This window comes from Pan troglodytes, chromosome 15, assembly GCF_028858775.2.
Source record: "Pan troglodytes isolate AG18354 chromosome 15, NHGRI_mPanTro3-v2.0_pri, whole genome shotgun sequence".
Classification (NCBI taxonomy): domain Eukaryota; kingdom Metazoa; phylum Chordata; class Mammalia; order Primates; family Hominidae; genus Pan; species Pan troglodytes.
This window is the reverse complement of record NC_072413.2, coordinates 98,942,837-98,956,677: the sequence shown is the minus strand read 5'-3', so window position 1 is coordinate 98,956,677 and position 13,841 is coordinate 98,942,837. Positions and strand designations below refer to the sequence as shown.

General features: G+C 34.2%; 1 long non-coding RNA gene and 6 other non-coding genes across 7 annotated transcripts in view; all 7 read right to left on the bottom strand.

Moving 5' to 3' along the window:
* The window catches only part of LOC104002164 (uncharacterized), a 117,203-nt gene that overhangs the window by 61,887 nt on the left and 41,475 nt on the right, over positions 1-13,841 (bottom strand). Inside the window, exons 7-11 of the long non-coding RNA XR_010151034.1 lie at positions 8,411-11,887; positions 6,940-7,016; positions 5,451-5,531; positions 3,061-3,137; positions 964-1,080 (exon numbers count right to left, since the gene is read on the bottom strand). This is a non-coding gene — a long non-coding RNA (uncharacterized LOC104002164). The remainder of the gene's footprint in view (positions 1-963; positions 1,081-3,060; positions 3,138-5,450; positions 5,532-6,939; positions 7,017-8,410; positions 11,888-13,841) is intronic.
* Positions 166-237, bottom strand: LOC112205462 (small nucleolar RNA SNORD113/SNORD114 family). The gene has a single exon (XR_002939417.1). It is a non-coding gene; the product is annotated as a small nucleolar RNA SNORD113/SNORD114 family (small nucleolar RNA).
* On the bottom strand, positions 2,373-2,446 carry LOC112205460 (small nucleolar RNA SNORD113/SNORD114 family). Its single transcript, XR_002939415.1, has one exon. It is a non-coding gene; the product is annotated as a small nucleolar RNA SNORD113/SNORD114 family (small nucleolar RNA).
* On the bottom strand, positions 4,699-4,775 carry LOC112205459 (small nucleolar RNA SNORD113/SNORD114 family). The gene has a single exon (XR_002939414.1). It is a non-coding gene; the product is annotated as a small nucleolar RNA SNORD113/SNORD114 family (small nucleolar RNA).
* Positions 6,266-6,340, bottom strand: LOC112205465 (small nucleolar RNA SNORD113/SNORD114 family). The gene has a single exon (XR_002939420.1). It is a non-coding gene; the product is annotated as a small nucleolar RNA SNORD113/SNORD114 family (small nucleolar RNA).
* On the bottom strand, positions 7,635-7,712 carry LOC112205471 (small nucleolar RNA SNORD113/SNORD114 family). The gene has a single exon (XR_002939425.1). It is a non-coding gene; the product is annotated as a small nucleolar RNA SNORD113/SNORD114 family (small nucleolar RNA).
* LOC112205467 (small nucleolar RNA SNORD113/SNORD114 family) lies at positions 9,335-9,409 on the bottom strand. Its single transcript, XR_002939421.1, has one exon. It is a non-coding gene; the product is annotated as a small nucleolar RNA SNORD113/SNORD114 family (small nucleolar RNA).

The window sequence follows — 13,841 nt, the reverse complement described above, 5'->3', positions numbered from 1 at the left end:
AACCATTCTGTTATTTATACTGTACTTTTCTTGATTTATCCATATACTTGTTTACTAAAAATAATACAGTCCATACTCAGAAGCCCAAAAACTAAATCCTGATTATTGTTAGCTTCTGGAATAAGCTCATTTCCCATAGACATAATGAAAAGTACTCTTTTTGTAATGGACCTCAGAGTTATAGGGTTTAATCAAAATCCAAGATTCAGACACCCCAGGGTACTCATCATTGATCCAGGATAAGCAATCTTTTCCTTCATTTATACCTTTGTTTATTGATCCATTCATTGATTCAGTAGCAGTAATAAAATCAATACCCATTGTTATTTTATTAGCATCCACGAACAGTATCCTTGAATATAACCAAGATCTGTTTACAGGCTCTTTTCGCATAGACTAGCCCTATTCTCAATAGACTAGATCTCCTTTTGTAGTGGCCCACAGTGAAGCAAGTATAGATCAATGAACAGCCTTGCTTCCTACCCATCTCATTCCACTTATCTTCCACCTTTCCATGCATTCCTCCCTCATTAAAGAGCTGTCTAACAGGACTTTGCATATAATGTAAACGTACTGTAACTGCGTTCTCCATTACAGTCACCAATAGCAACATACAGCTGCTGAGCACTAGAAATGTGGCTAATGCAACCAAGAAATTACATTTAAAAGTGCATGTACCTTTAATTATTTTAAATATAAATAGACACATGTGGATAGAGGAAACGACATTGAACAGTGCAGCCATAGATTTTATTAGTGAATAAATCTTAAATTAAATGCAGTACAAAAATAAGATAAATTATTAATCAGATAAAAAAAGAATAAAATGTCTTTCATCTTATTTTTAACCAAAATTGTGCTTAATTGGATTAACCACAATCTAAGTTTCATAACACATTCATCTCATTGATCTACATATGCCTTAACTTTAAATAATTCAGTGAACATTAATGAAAAATTTACCCTAATTGACAAGTTTTTGGACTGTTATTTACTTAAGTCTTTAGCTTCCTTACACACAAAGGTAACAGCCAAGATCTTCATCAGCAGAGACTGATTAAATCAACCATGGTCTTCACTCTGTGGAGTTGAATACAAATTTTCAAAAGAATGAACAGTACAGATTTAGATTGACTTAAAAGACATTAGTTGTGTGATATTAAATTAATCATAAAGTTGATTCAAATCCAATTTTTATCACTGACCCAAGAACTGCACATATTTTTATTTCTTAACTATTAACTTTAAATAATACAATAAACACTGTTAAATTCATCACCCAAAACAAAAACCATGACTATGGCACACATCTGTCTATAGACACCTACACAGGCAACCACTTTAGATCATCTTTTTATTTAATGGACTCAACATGTGTAGAAATGGATGAATTTAAATTCATGATTCATGGCATATTATCACCAATGGTAAATGCTTTACCCTACTTATATATGAATTCATTTATTGTTTTGATTTGTTTATTTATGTTATGATGCATGGAATATTTCATTATACATTCACAAATACTAACACACACACACACACACACACACACACACACACACACACACAGAGCAGTAAACTCATGAAGAACCCACAACAGAAATGCTTTTCATGTTCAATGTCTATATGCCCACACCTAACCAGGAAGACAGCATCAGTAGTTTAGAAAAAGACTAACTTTCATTTTCATTTCTCACTCAGTTGTGTTATGCCCTCTTTTAAAAAATTAACTGTGACAAGGACATATTCTATTCACATGTAACAATTCAATATATAGGAATTTACTTACATTATAGAAGAAGCTTGAATAATATTATGTCTCCATATGTCCATTATGCTATTCACAAGATTTAGAAACTAGATGCTTTTTTTAGTTTTTAATAAAACTCAGTACAGAGTTTGATTTATAATAACTTTTCATAAGGAATATTCTCAAGTTGAAACATGCTCATTTATTTCCAATTAAATAACTGTTTCATCTATTATTTATTTATGCAATTTTCCCTCCTCTAAATAAAACCAATCAGTAAACAACCATCAACATCAAACAATTATTTTGTGTCTTGCATACATCTGTCCACATACGCCTTCCAAAACAAGGCAACAGCCTCTATCATTATATGTCACTGGAATTCAGTGCTATAGAAGCATATAATAATAATCCATTCGTCATTACATACTCTCATAATTGGTCAATGCCAAGCTCTCCTTATATTTACCCATTTATGCAAAATTTATGCATTGATTTACTTATAAAATGGAATCTATACCAAAAAACTATGAACACCCATGATCAAGATACCTGAATATTCTGAACTTGTGTTATAAGCTCATTTCCCTAGAAGGAAAAATGGGGGCCTCTTTTTAAAATGGACCTCAGAGTTACAGATGGCTTTAATCAAAATTTTTGATTCAGACACCCTCCAATCTCATCATTGGTCCAGGCTTGGCACTCTTTTTCTTCATTCGTGTATACCTTCATTTTCCCATGAATCACAAATTCTGAGAACAAGATCCTGGATATCACAACAATATATCTCTAGGCTCAATTCCCACAAAGCTGTCAGACTAGATCTCAGTGCCACACATGGAATAATCAACAAATCTTGCTTCAGATCAGTACTATCAACATGAATGGCCAATGACTGGGCTATGTTCATTTAATTTGCCTAATTTTAAAGGTGGTATAATGAACAATGAAAATCCACAATGGTATCCCCCACTAGAACACAAACAGCATGTTTCACCTTACAAGAGCTTCTCCTGAACAGTTAACAGCCTGAATCTCTTCCAATATGGGAATGCTTAAATCAAGTATGGTGCAGAAATACTACAAAACATGAAACACTTCTGAAAATTAAATTCCTTCTACCTTTTTAAAAAATAAGTCTCTATTGTGCTGAAATGGGTCAGTCCTACTCCTTGGCCTACAACACATTCCTATTATTGGTTGTTACTTGATGTTTTCATTTTTGTGTATATGGCCTTTTGTTCCTTTCTTCAATAATCACACATGAACCAACCGCATAACCCACCAACAGAAACTCCATTACTCACATTGCTCCTTACCACAGAAGAAATCGCCATGCTCTTCACCTTGGGGAAATGACCAAATCCAATCTCGTCTATTCCTTCTGGAGGAAAAGGCAGACTTTTATAAGAATAAAAAGTGTACATTTTAAAATCCATTTTTAAGTAGAAGTTAGTTCTCCATTACTGGATGGATCATAAACATTGGTTTGTGTCAAATTTTAATCATCAACCCAACAGTAGTTCTTTTTCATGTATTGACATAATTCTTAGCATGAAATAATATCATGAACATTTTTGAATCTACCACCCAACACTAGAAGAGCAGTTTTCAATATCTGCCTAAGTATTCCTAGCATAAAGGGAAGACACATTTTTAATGAGGAAAACTTTTGCACTATAAGGTGAATTTAAATTGTTGTTTTATAACACAATCTGACCAGTGGGCCACAGTTATTTTAATTCAAACTATTTACTGATTCGTTTATTTACTCATCTATTGAATAACTCAAAAAATAATTTAATTATCTACTCTCTTTTCTAAAGAAAACTCAAAATGGTGAAGTCACCTGCTACCTAAAATTAAATACTATTACCTGCAACTGTTCATATTAGCCCTGTATGCACTGTGGGAACGTTCTTCAGTGATACGAATGTTCTCTATTGGCAATTCTGAAATGGTGGTCACTTGCAACATGTGGCTTGGGGTGTGGCTAGTGCGACTGAGGAACTGAATTTTTATTTTTAATTAATTTCCATTTAAATGTTAATATCAAAATATGTCTAGAGAGTGGGTCTTCACAACCCTTCCAAAGGAAGGAGGGTCCTGGAACTTTTTTGTTTAAGTAAACTTCAAGAGGATAGACAAGATTAATCACACCCTTGCATACATTACATATGCTTCTCACTAGTCCATGATTTGCCCTCTTTTAAATAAGGGATGGAGATATAAAATGATTCTTTTACTCATAATAATAGTGCCACTATTCATGAATTCAAAGGACACTGGACAAAAACCCTTCATGACACTAGCATCTATTTATTCACTTATTACTCATGAAAGTCATAAAAATGCATTTGCATTTTTCTTTTTAAATAAAAATGAGCAAACATAAGAGGATTTTTGGTTATTATATTCAAATTTTCAATGTTCATCCTTAGACTTTCTCCACATTTCACAACCTAATCATTAGTATTTTAGTGTTTATTATTAATTGTATTAAATTGTTGTTTATTATAAAAATTTATGTTAATTTGTTTAGCATGATTTGTAATATTGTTATTATTGAATATGAATATTAATTTTATTGGCTAATATTTATTATATTAAGTATTATTAAACTAAATACATCATTTAAGAATATGTTTTATCCCTTTCTAAATCAAACAAGACACGCAACCAGAAACTTGCCACTAACTCGGAACATTGAGTGCATATCTATCTATACGCTCTCGAAGGAGGAGCAGACTTATATAAACTCAAAACATCATTAGCTCCTTTCATAATTGAATGAAATGAAGCCTTCCTTGTCTTTATTTGTATTTTTCTTTATTCATTCATTGATTTACTTATAATACAATCTATACCCATTAACCAAAAAGGACCAAAAACATATTCCTTGAATATGTCTAACTTTCTCTCCAAGCACATTTCCCATAGATGCAATGGACCTCAGAGACACAGACAGGGTATAATCAGAATATTTGATTCAGATGCCCCACGCATACTCATCATTGATCCAGACTTGGTATTCTGTGCTTTAATTCAATTATACTGTTCTTGATTTAGGCATTGATTCACTAATAGTAAAATCACTATCCATGAATTAGAGGGCAAAAAGATCCTTGAAGAAGTAACTATGTCTGTAAGATTCATATTCCACAGAACTAGAGGACTGGCTCTCTCTGTAATGAGCCTCAGTATTGCAAAGGTGAATTAATTCATTCCACAAATTGCACCACGTCAATTCCATATATTCCATTAGTCCATGGTTGGGCTTTTTTCATTTAACATCCGTATTTTTAAGACGTTACTATGGTTATATCATGGTATAACCACCAAGTTATACCACAGCTATAGGCAAGGTTTTCCATTTTCTTATGTTCTTCCCTCAATTAGTTAACTGTCAATAACAATCACAATGGGGAAGTGTTTAAATCCACTATGGTACAAAAACAGCATATTAAGGCATTCTGAAAATGACAGAAATACCTTTCAACTTTTTGTCCTAATGAATTTGGTTGTGCTGAAATGGATTAATCATAATTCTTAATTCATAACACATTTCTACCATTGGTCCATGCATAACCACCTTTGACTCATTTATGTATGTAGCCTTTTATTCCTTTGAAATAATTCAATGAATAAACTTGATCAAGTTTCCCAAGCGAGAACACAAAGTTTGATTTTTACTTACATCAATCTCTTCTCTCCTGATTCACAGAGATAACAGCAAGATCTTCACCAGAAGACTATAATCAGGTAGAGTGCGTTCATTCTGCAGCATAAAACGCAAATTTTAAAAAGAATCAAATACTATATGTTTAGCTCTTTAAAATGAATCATAGCTCTGTAGTAAACAATCATAAACCTTGTTTTGTACCCTATTCTGAACACTTCAGAAGAGAGAACACTTCTATTTATTAACTTACATAAATTGTTTTTGTCAAGATGAAATATCTCTCACCATGAAATTTTTTGTTTTAGATAATATAATAAACGCTGTGAATCTAGTACCAAACTTGTCTGTTTGCTTAAGTAAAATTCCAAAAAAGACTGAATTAATCATGAGTGTCGTTGTATATAGATCTCATCATCATTCCATGCTCTCCCTCTCTCAATTACAGTTACTCAGTCAACTATTTATTTATGTAAATGTATTTCTTTTTCCTTAATAAAATGATCAACCAGTAACCTGCCTCAACACAGAACAAAAACATTCAGTCTTGTACACAGATGACCATATGCTCCTTACCAAAATGATAAGAGCCTTAGCCACTAATTTATTGGGACTAAGAACCTCAAAATTGTTTCAATAATAATCCATGTTGCATTACATGCCTTAGTAGGTAAGTGCATGCATACCTTTCTTATTCTTCATTCATTGATAAAATTCTATATTCATGGACTAAGTTTATTATAATAATGTAATTCATACCCTCAAACCACAAAAGGCCATGAACAAGGTTCTAGACTCATTTTCCTTGAAGAATAAAGAGGTGTCTCTTTGTAATGGACCTCAGAGTTGCAGATGGGTTTAATCAAAAATGTTGTTTCAGAAACCCCATGATATTCATCACTGGTCCATGATGTGCATTTTTTTCATCTATTGATTGACCTATTGACTCACAAATAATGATACAATCAAAAATCCCCAAAACAAGATCATTAAATTTTAGGCTCTTGGCCCATAGAGCTAGACTACATTTCTTAGGCCATGACACGTAAAGGTGCACATGTGAATTGGTCAATGCCCCTGCATGCTCTCAGTTCACATTCAGCATTCGTTCTGATATAGCCCACTTCTATTTAATTCATACATATGTCAACGATGGCCTGATAAAAAACAACGAAATCACCTATTTCCATATTCTCATGCGCTGCCCCAAAACAGATGTCAGCCAGGATCTCTACCCATAAGGGAATGTGTAAAACAACCATGGCATGAAATAAAGAATAATGTTGAGCCGCTCTGAGAATAAGTTAACTTTTGTCTTCTTTTATAATCAACTCAGTTGTGACGATTTAGATTAAACATAATTCATGGTTCATTACACATTCCCATCATTGGTGCATTTGGGGTGTGTTATTTATTTCATGTTTGTAGACATTGATTCCTTTGAAATCCTTTAGCTAACACCCAAAAACAAACCATTCAAAGAAAGAACTTGAAATAAGGAACTTACTTATATTTGTCTCTATGCTCCTTACTCAGGATAACAGTTCTTTCTTAAATTATTAAATCAGCTGGCCTATGTCCACTCTGGAGAGAAAAAGGCAGATTTAGAATAGATATACGATTTTCTCAATGGATGTTAGTCAAGCAGAACTAGATAACAATAAACCTTGGCTCAAAAATGCAATTTTTTCAGGCCAGTATTGAACTTTTAGTTTTAAATAGTATAATAGACACTACTGAATGCGTCACCTAGCCCAAGAATTAGATCTGTAATGATTATGAATTTTTGTCTATATAAAAATCTGTTAAGTAGATATTACTTAATGGATTTCTGGCTGATGCAAACACTTTCCCTTTTCTTAATTAAAAAAAAGCAAACTATAAAACCAAAAAAATTGTCTCAACTGCAGATACAATATGTTCTGTATAATAGGATTTTACCTCAGATTAATAATTATACTTGTTTTATTGCCAGTGTTAATATTTATAATACTTTTTCATTGTACTCAAAGAATAGTTCCATAAGTAGGCCTGTTAATCTTCTCTCATGTATACACATTTCTCTATTTACGCATTGAATTCACTTAAAATAATACATTCCATATCTTTGAACTACAAAAGTTCAGGAACAAGTTTTATTGAATTTTCCTAACTTCTATTAGGTAATTTCTACAGAGAATATAGGCTGGTTCTCATTCAATAACAGATCTCAGAGGTACACAGAGGGCTTAATCAAAAGTGTTGATTCAGACACCTCCACCAATACTCATCATTGATCCAGGCTAGGCATTCTATTTCTTCATTCATTTATACCTTGTTGAACTGACTCAGTCATTCATGGTTTCAGGAATAATAATTATATGATCAATATCCCTTAATGACACAAAACTGAGAACAAAAGGCTTTAATAGAACCAAGATCTGTTCATTACTCTCTTTCATGCAGAACAAATAGACTAGATCATATTTTGTGATCAACCTCAAGTTTACACATAGAGATTCATCAGCGACTCTGCTGCATTTAAATCTCATACTTATGATTGGTGTCTACCAGCTTCCCTTCCACTTGATTTGTCTACTCATTAATGTGATTGCAAACCAAGGACCTACCATGTGAGCCCACAATTGAGCAAATTAACATACAATATCTCCCAAGGTACCTCTACCTCAAAAAGTCAACAACTTCAATGTCTGTCAGTGAAGGAATATGTTAAGCAACTATAGCAAAAACATTAAATGGGAATTTAAATTACTATGACAATATATGAAATGCTCTTCATTTATTTAACAATGGTCTTCAGTTGGGTTGGGTTGAATTAATCATAAAATTTTGTTGATGACACATTACAATCATAGGTCCATGACTGGCATTCCTTAATTTCATGTGTTATTTAACCATTTATTTTATCAAAATAATGTAGTGGGTTCCCATGAATGAATACAGTCCAAGCCCAAAACATCAATTTGATGTTTACTTACATCAGTCTTTCTGCTCCTTAGTCCACAAATAACAATAATGGTCTTCATGATTAGAGAATAAGACCAGCTACATGGTTTTCATTCTATAGAGAAAAATAAAGCCTTCTTTTAAAAACATTTTAAAAGGCTCTTTTTAAAAGCCTCTTTTTAAAAACATTTTTCTAAGAAACTACTTGGAAAGGACCATGTATGTATTCCAAAAACAATGAGAGAGCCTAGAGTTTTTCTTAGAATGTCTATCATGAAAAAAAAAAAAAACAAGAATCAGCATTCTCATATCATAACATTTGTTCCTAATTGGTCCATGGTTTGCTGACTCTAAAATATAAACTGAGACATAAAAATGCACCTTCCTTCTCATATACAAAAGTCATCAGTATCTGTGATCTCACAGCACTGGACAAGAACACTGAAGAATATTTACATCTGTCTAGAGTCATTGCCCTCAGGAAGAATAGACTGTGTTTCTTTTTTTTATTTGTTTAATAAAAATCCATTAAAAAATAGATTAATACACTCATCATTGGTCTCTGCTTGGTCTCAATTAAGTGGTTGTTTAACCAACTATTTACATGATTAAAGATGCTTCATTTTCTTAATAAAATAGTTAGCAACCCACCACCAACACAGAACAAAAACTGACTCTTGCATACAAATGACCATATGCTCCTTACCAGAATGGTAGAAGCCTTGGGTATTAATTTATTGGGAGTCTCAGATAAGTTTTAATAATAATCCATGTTTCATTACATTCGCTGATAATAAGTACATGACTTATGCTTTATGTTTTACTCATTGATAAATTTTTAATTCATGGGCTGATTTTATAACAAAAATGCAATCCATCCCCAAGAACCACAAAGTCCAAGGAAAAGGTACCATAGGCTCACTTCCCAAAAAAGGAATAATACGTGTCTCTTTGTAATGGACCTCAGAATTGCATATGGGTTTAATCAAAAATCCTGTTTCAGATACCCCATGGTACTCATCATTGGTCCAAGCACGTTTTTCTTCCTTTATATCATTCATTTATTATTCATTGGTTCATGAATAATAATATAACCACAAAATTCTAGGAATAAGATCTCCCCATTAGTGGCTCTCTCCCTTAACAATGGACCTCAGAGAACATGTGTGATTAATTAACATCCATGCTTCATACCAAATTCACAATCACCATTATTTCTTCTGTAGTCTTCTTTTAGTCAATTTGCCCATGTTTTAAAGACAGTGCAATGAAAAGTGATAAAACCACCATCTTCCAACACTGACAGTGTCTTCCATATTCTCTCAGGCTGCCACACAAAGAGTTATCGGCCAGGACCATACCAATATGGAAAAGATTAAATCATTTGAGGTAGAAAATAAGATACAATGTTAAATAATTGTGAATATAAATGGTCTAACTACTATATTTTTATCACTTCAGTTGTGCCAAATTATATTAAACATATTTTCGGAACACATTTCCATCACTGGTCCATTCCTGGTTATTTTAATTTCTGTTATAGATATTGATTCCTTTGAAATACCACTAAACACTCCTGAACAAAGCATCCAAACCAAGGACATGAACTTGAGGTGTTAACTTACATTAGTATCTATATTCTTTACCCCACGGATCTAACTGCCAAGATTTTGTTTCTTAGAAAATGAATGTCATCTATCCTGTGGTTGTTATGTGGAAGAAAAGTAGACTTATCCTAGAAGAACAAGAAGAAATAAAAGGCATCTTTATAGAAAAAAGAAGAGGTGAGATTGTCTCTATTTGCTGATGACACGATTTTATATACAGAAAATCCAAACTACCTCACAAAAAAAAAAAAAAACTGTTAGAACTGATAAATGACTTCAGTAAAATTGCAGGATAGAAAATCATCAAAAAAAATTCAGTAGTGACTCTATATCCTAATAGGTAATTAACTTGAAATGAAGAAAATAAGCCCATTTACAATAGCACCAAAAATATTGTCTAAATTTAACCTAGATGGTGAAAGACCTGTATGCTGAAAACTATAAAACACTAGTGAAAGAAATTGAAGAAAACACAAATAAATGGAAATATACCCTGTGTTCATGGGTTGAAAGAACTAAAATTGTTAAAATGTCTATGCTACCTAAACCCATTTACAGGTTCAATTCAATTCCTATTAAAATTCCAATGTCATTTTGCATAGAAATAGGGGGGGAAATCCTTAAATCCATATAGAACCACAAAAGACACTGAATAGCCACATACAAAAAATCTTAAGCAAAAAGAACAAAGCTGGAGGCATTACATCCCTGACTTCAAAATATATTATAAAGTGATTATAATCAAAACAGCATAATACTGGCATAAAAACAGATATATCAGCCAATGGAGCAGAATTAAAAGTTCATAAATAAACTCACACATTTACAATCAATTGATTTTGGACAAAGGTGCCGAGAGAACACAATGGGAAAAAGACAGTATCTTCAATAAATGGTTTTGGGAAAACTGGTTATCAACATGCAGAATGAAATTAGATCTTTATCTCACCCAATATACAAAAATCAACTCAAAATGGATTAAAAACTTCAACATAAAATCTGAAACTATAAAACTACTAGAGGAAAAGCTCCACAACATTGGTATAGACAATGATTTTTTTAATAAGACCCCAAAAACACAGACAACAAAAGTAAAAATAGACAAGTAGAATGTCATCAAATTAAAAACCTTATGCCCAGCAAAGGAACAGTTAACAAAATGAAGAGACAACTTCCAGGTCAGGAAAACAAATCTGCAAACCATACATCTCATAGGGGTTAATATGCAAAATATATAAGGAACACAAACAATTCAATAGCAACAAAACCCAATTTAAAAATAGACACAGGATTTGGACAGATATTTTCCCAAAGAAGACATACTAATGGCCAACAGATATATAAAAAATTATCAGTCACTCTAATCACTAGGGAAACACAAATTAAAATCACAATGAGATATCATCTCTTATCTTTTAGAATGGCTTTCATCAAAAAAATGAAAGGTAACAAATGATGGCAAGGATGCAGAGAAAAGGGAACTCTTCTATATTGTTGGTAGGAATGTAATTTAGTACAGCCATTGTGGAAAAAGTTATGGAGATTATGGATAGGAAAGTCCAATATTGTCAAGATGTCAGTTCTTCCCAGCTTGATTCAATGCAATCCCAATAAAAACCCCAGGAAGTTATTTTGTGGATATTGACAAAACTGTCCTAAAGTTTACATGGAGAGGCAAAAGACCCAGAATTGCCAACACAACATTGAAGAGAAGAACAAAGTTGGAGGACTGGCAATACCCATATTCAAAACTTACTACAAAGCTACAGTAATAGACAGTGTGGTATTGGCAAAAGAACAGACAAATAGATCAGTGGAACAGAGTAGAAAGCCCAGAAATAGACTCACATAAATATAATCAACTGATCTTTGAACTTTCAAAATTTCTGCTCCATAAAGAAACTGTCAAGAAAATGAAAAGACAAGCAACAAATTAGGAGAAGATATTTGCAAAAGACATATTGGATAAAGCACTATTATACAAAATACACGAAATACTCTTAAAACTCAACAATAGGCTGGGCATGGTGGCTCCCAGCCCTTTGGGAGGCCAAGGTGGGCAGATCACGAGGTCAAGAGATCAAGACCATCCTGGCCAACATGGTGAAACCCCGTCTCTACTAAAAATACAAAAATTAGCTGGGCATGGTGACGGGCACTTGTCGTCTCAGCTACTTGGGAGGCTGAGGGAGGAGAATCGCTTGAACCCGGGAAGTGGCGGTTGCAGTGAGCCGAGATCAGCCTGGCGACAGAGTGAGACTCTGTCTCAAAAACAAGCAAACAAACAAAAACACTCAACAATAAGAAAGTGATCAGATTTTAAAATGGGCCAAAGACCTTAACAGACACCTCACCAACAAAGATATACAGGTGGCAAATAATCACATGAAAACGTGCTCCACATCATATATTATTGGGAAAATGCAAATTAAAACAACGAGATACCACCACACACCTATTAGAATGACCAAAATGCAGAACACTAACAACACCAAATGATGGCAAAAATGTGGAGTCACAAGAACTCTCATTCATTGCTGGTAGGAATGCAAAATCAACACAATCACATTGGAAGACAGTTTGGCAGTTTCTTCTACAACTAAACATAGTTTTACCATACAATCCAGCAATCATGCACCTTGGTATTTACCCATAGTTGAAAAATTATATCCACACAAAAACCTGCACACACACATTTATACCAGCTTTTTTCATAATTGCCAAAACTTGGAAGAAACCAAGATATCCTTCAGCAGGTGAATGGATAAATCAACTGTGGTAAACCTAGAAAATGGAATATTATTCAGCACTAAAAAAAAGAGCAATCAAGCTATGCTTAACATGGAAGAACCTTAAATGCAGAGTACTTGTGAAAGAAGCCAATCTGAAAAGGCCACGTATTGTATGATTCCAACTGTATGACATTCTGGAAAAGGCAAAACTACAGAGACAATAGAAGATGAGTGGTTGCCACGGGTTGGTAGGGGAGGGAGGGATGACTAGGCAGAACCCAGGGGATGTTCAGAGCATTGCGGTATTTTGTATGATACTATAATGGTGGATATATGTCATTATAAATTTGTCCAAAACCACATAATGTACAACACCAAGAGTGCACCCTATTGTAAACTATGGACTTTGGGTGATTATGATATGCCAATGTAGATTATAACAAAAGCACTACTCTAATGGGGTGGATGTTGATAACAGGGGAGGCTATACATGCAGAAGGACAAAGGGCATATGGGAAACAATCTCTGTACCTTCTGCTCAATTTTGCTGTGAACCCAAAATTACAGGCGCGGTGGCCCACCCCTGTAATTCCAACACTTTGGGAGGCCCAGGCGGACAGATTGTCTGAGCTCAGGAGTTCAAGACGGTGAAACCCTGTCTCTACTAAAATACAAAAAATTAGCCAGGCGTGGCAGTGTGTGCCTGTAATCCCAGCTACTCAGGAGGCTGAGGCAGGAGAACCGCTTGAACCCAGGAGGCGGAGGTTGCAGTGAGCCGAGATCGCACCACTGCACTCCAGCCGGGGCAACCTGACCTCGGGTGATCCGCATGCCTCAGCCTCCCAAAATGCTGAGATTACAGGTGTGAGCCACAGTGCCCAGCCTAATTTGTCTGTATTTTAAATGTGGCACATTAAATGACCAGGAGCACACCATCTTACCCCACAATAGGAACACTGACAATATAAACCATTGTCTATGTGCTGCCCTTAAACATTCAACAGATTGGCCGGGCGCCGTGGCTCACGCCTGTAATCTCACCACTTTGGGAGACCAAGGCAGACGTATAAAGAGGTCAAGAGATCGAGACCATCCTGGCCAACACGGTGAAACCTTCTTTCCAC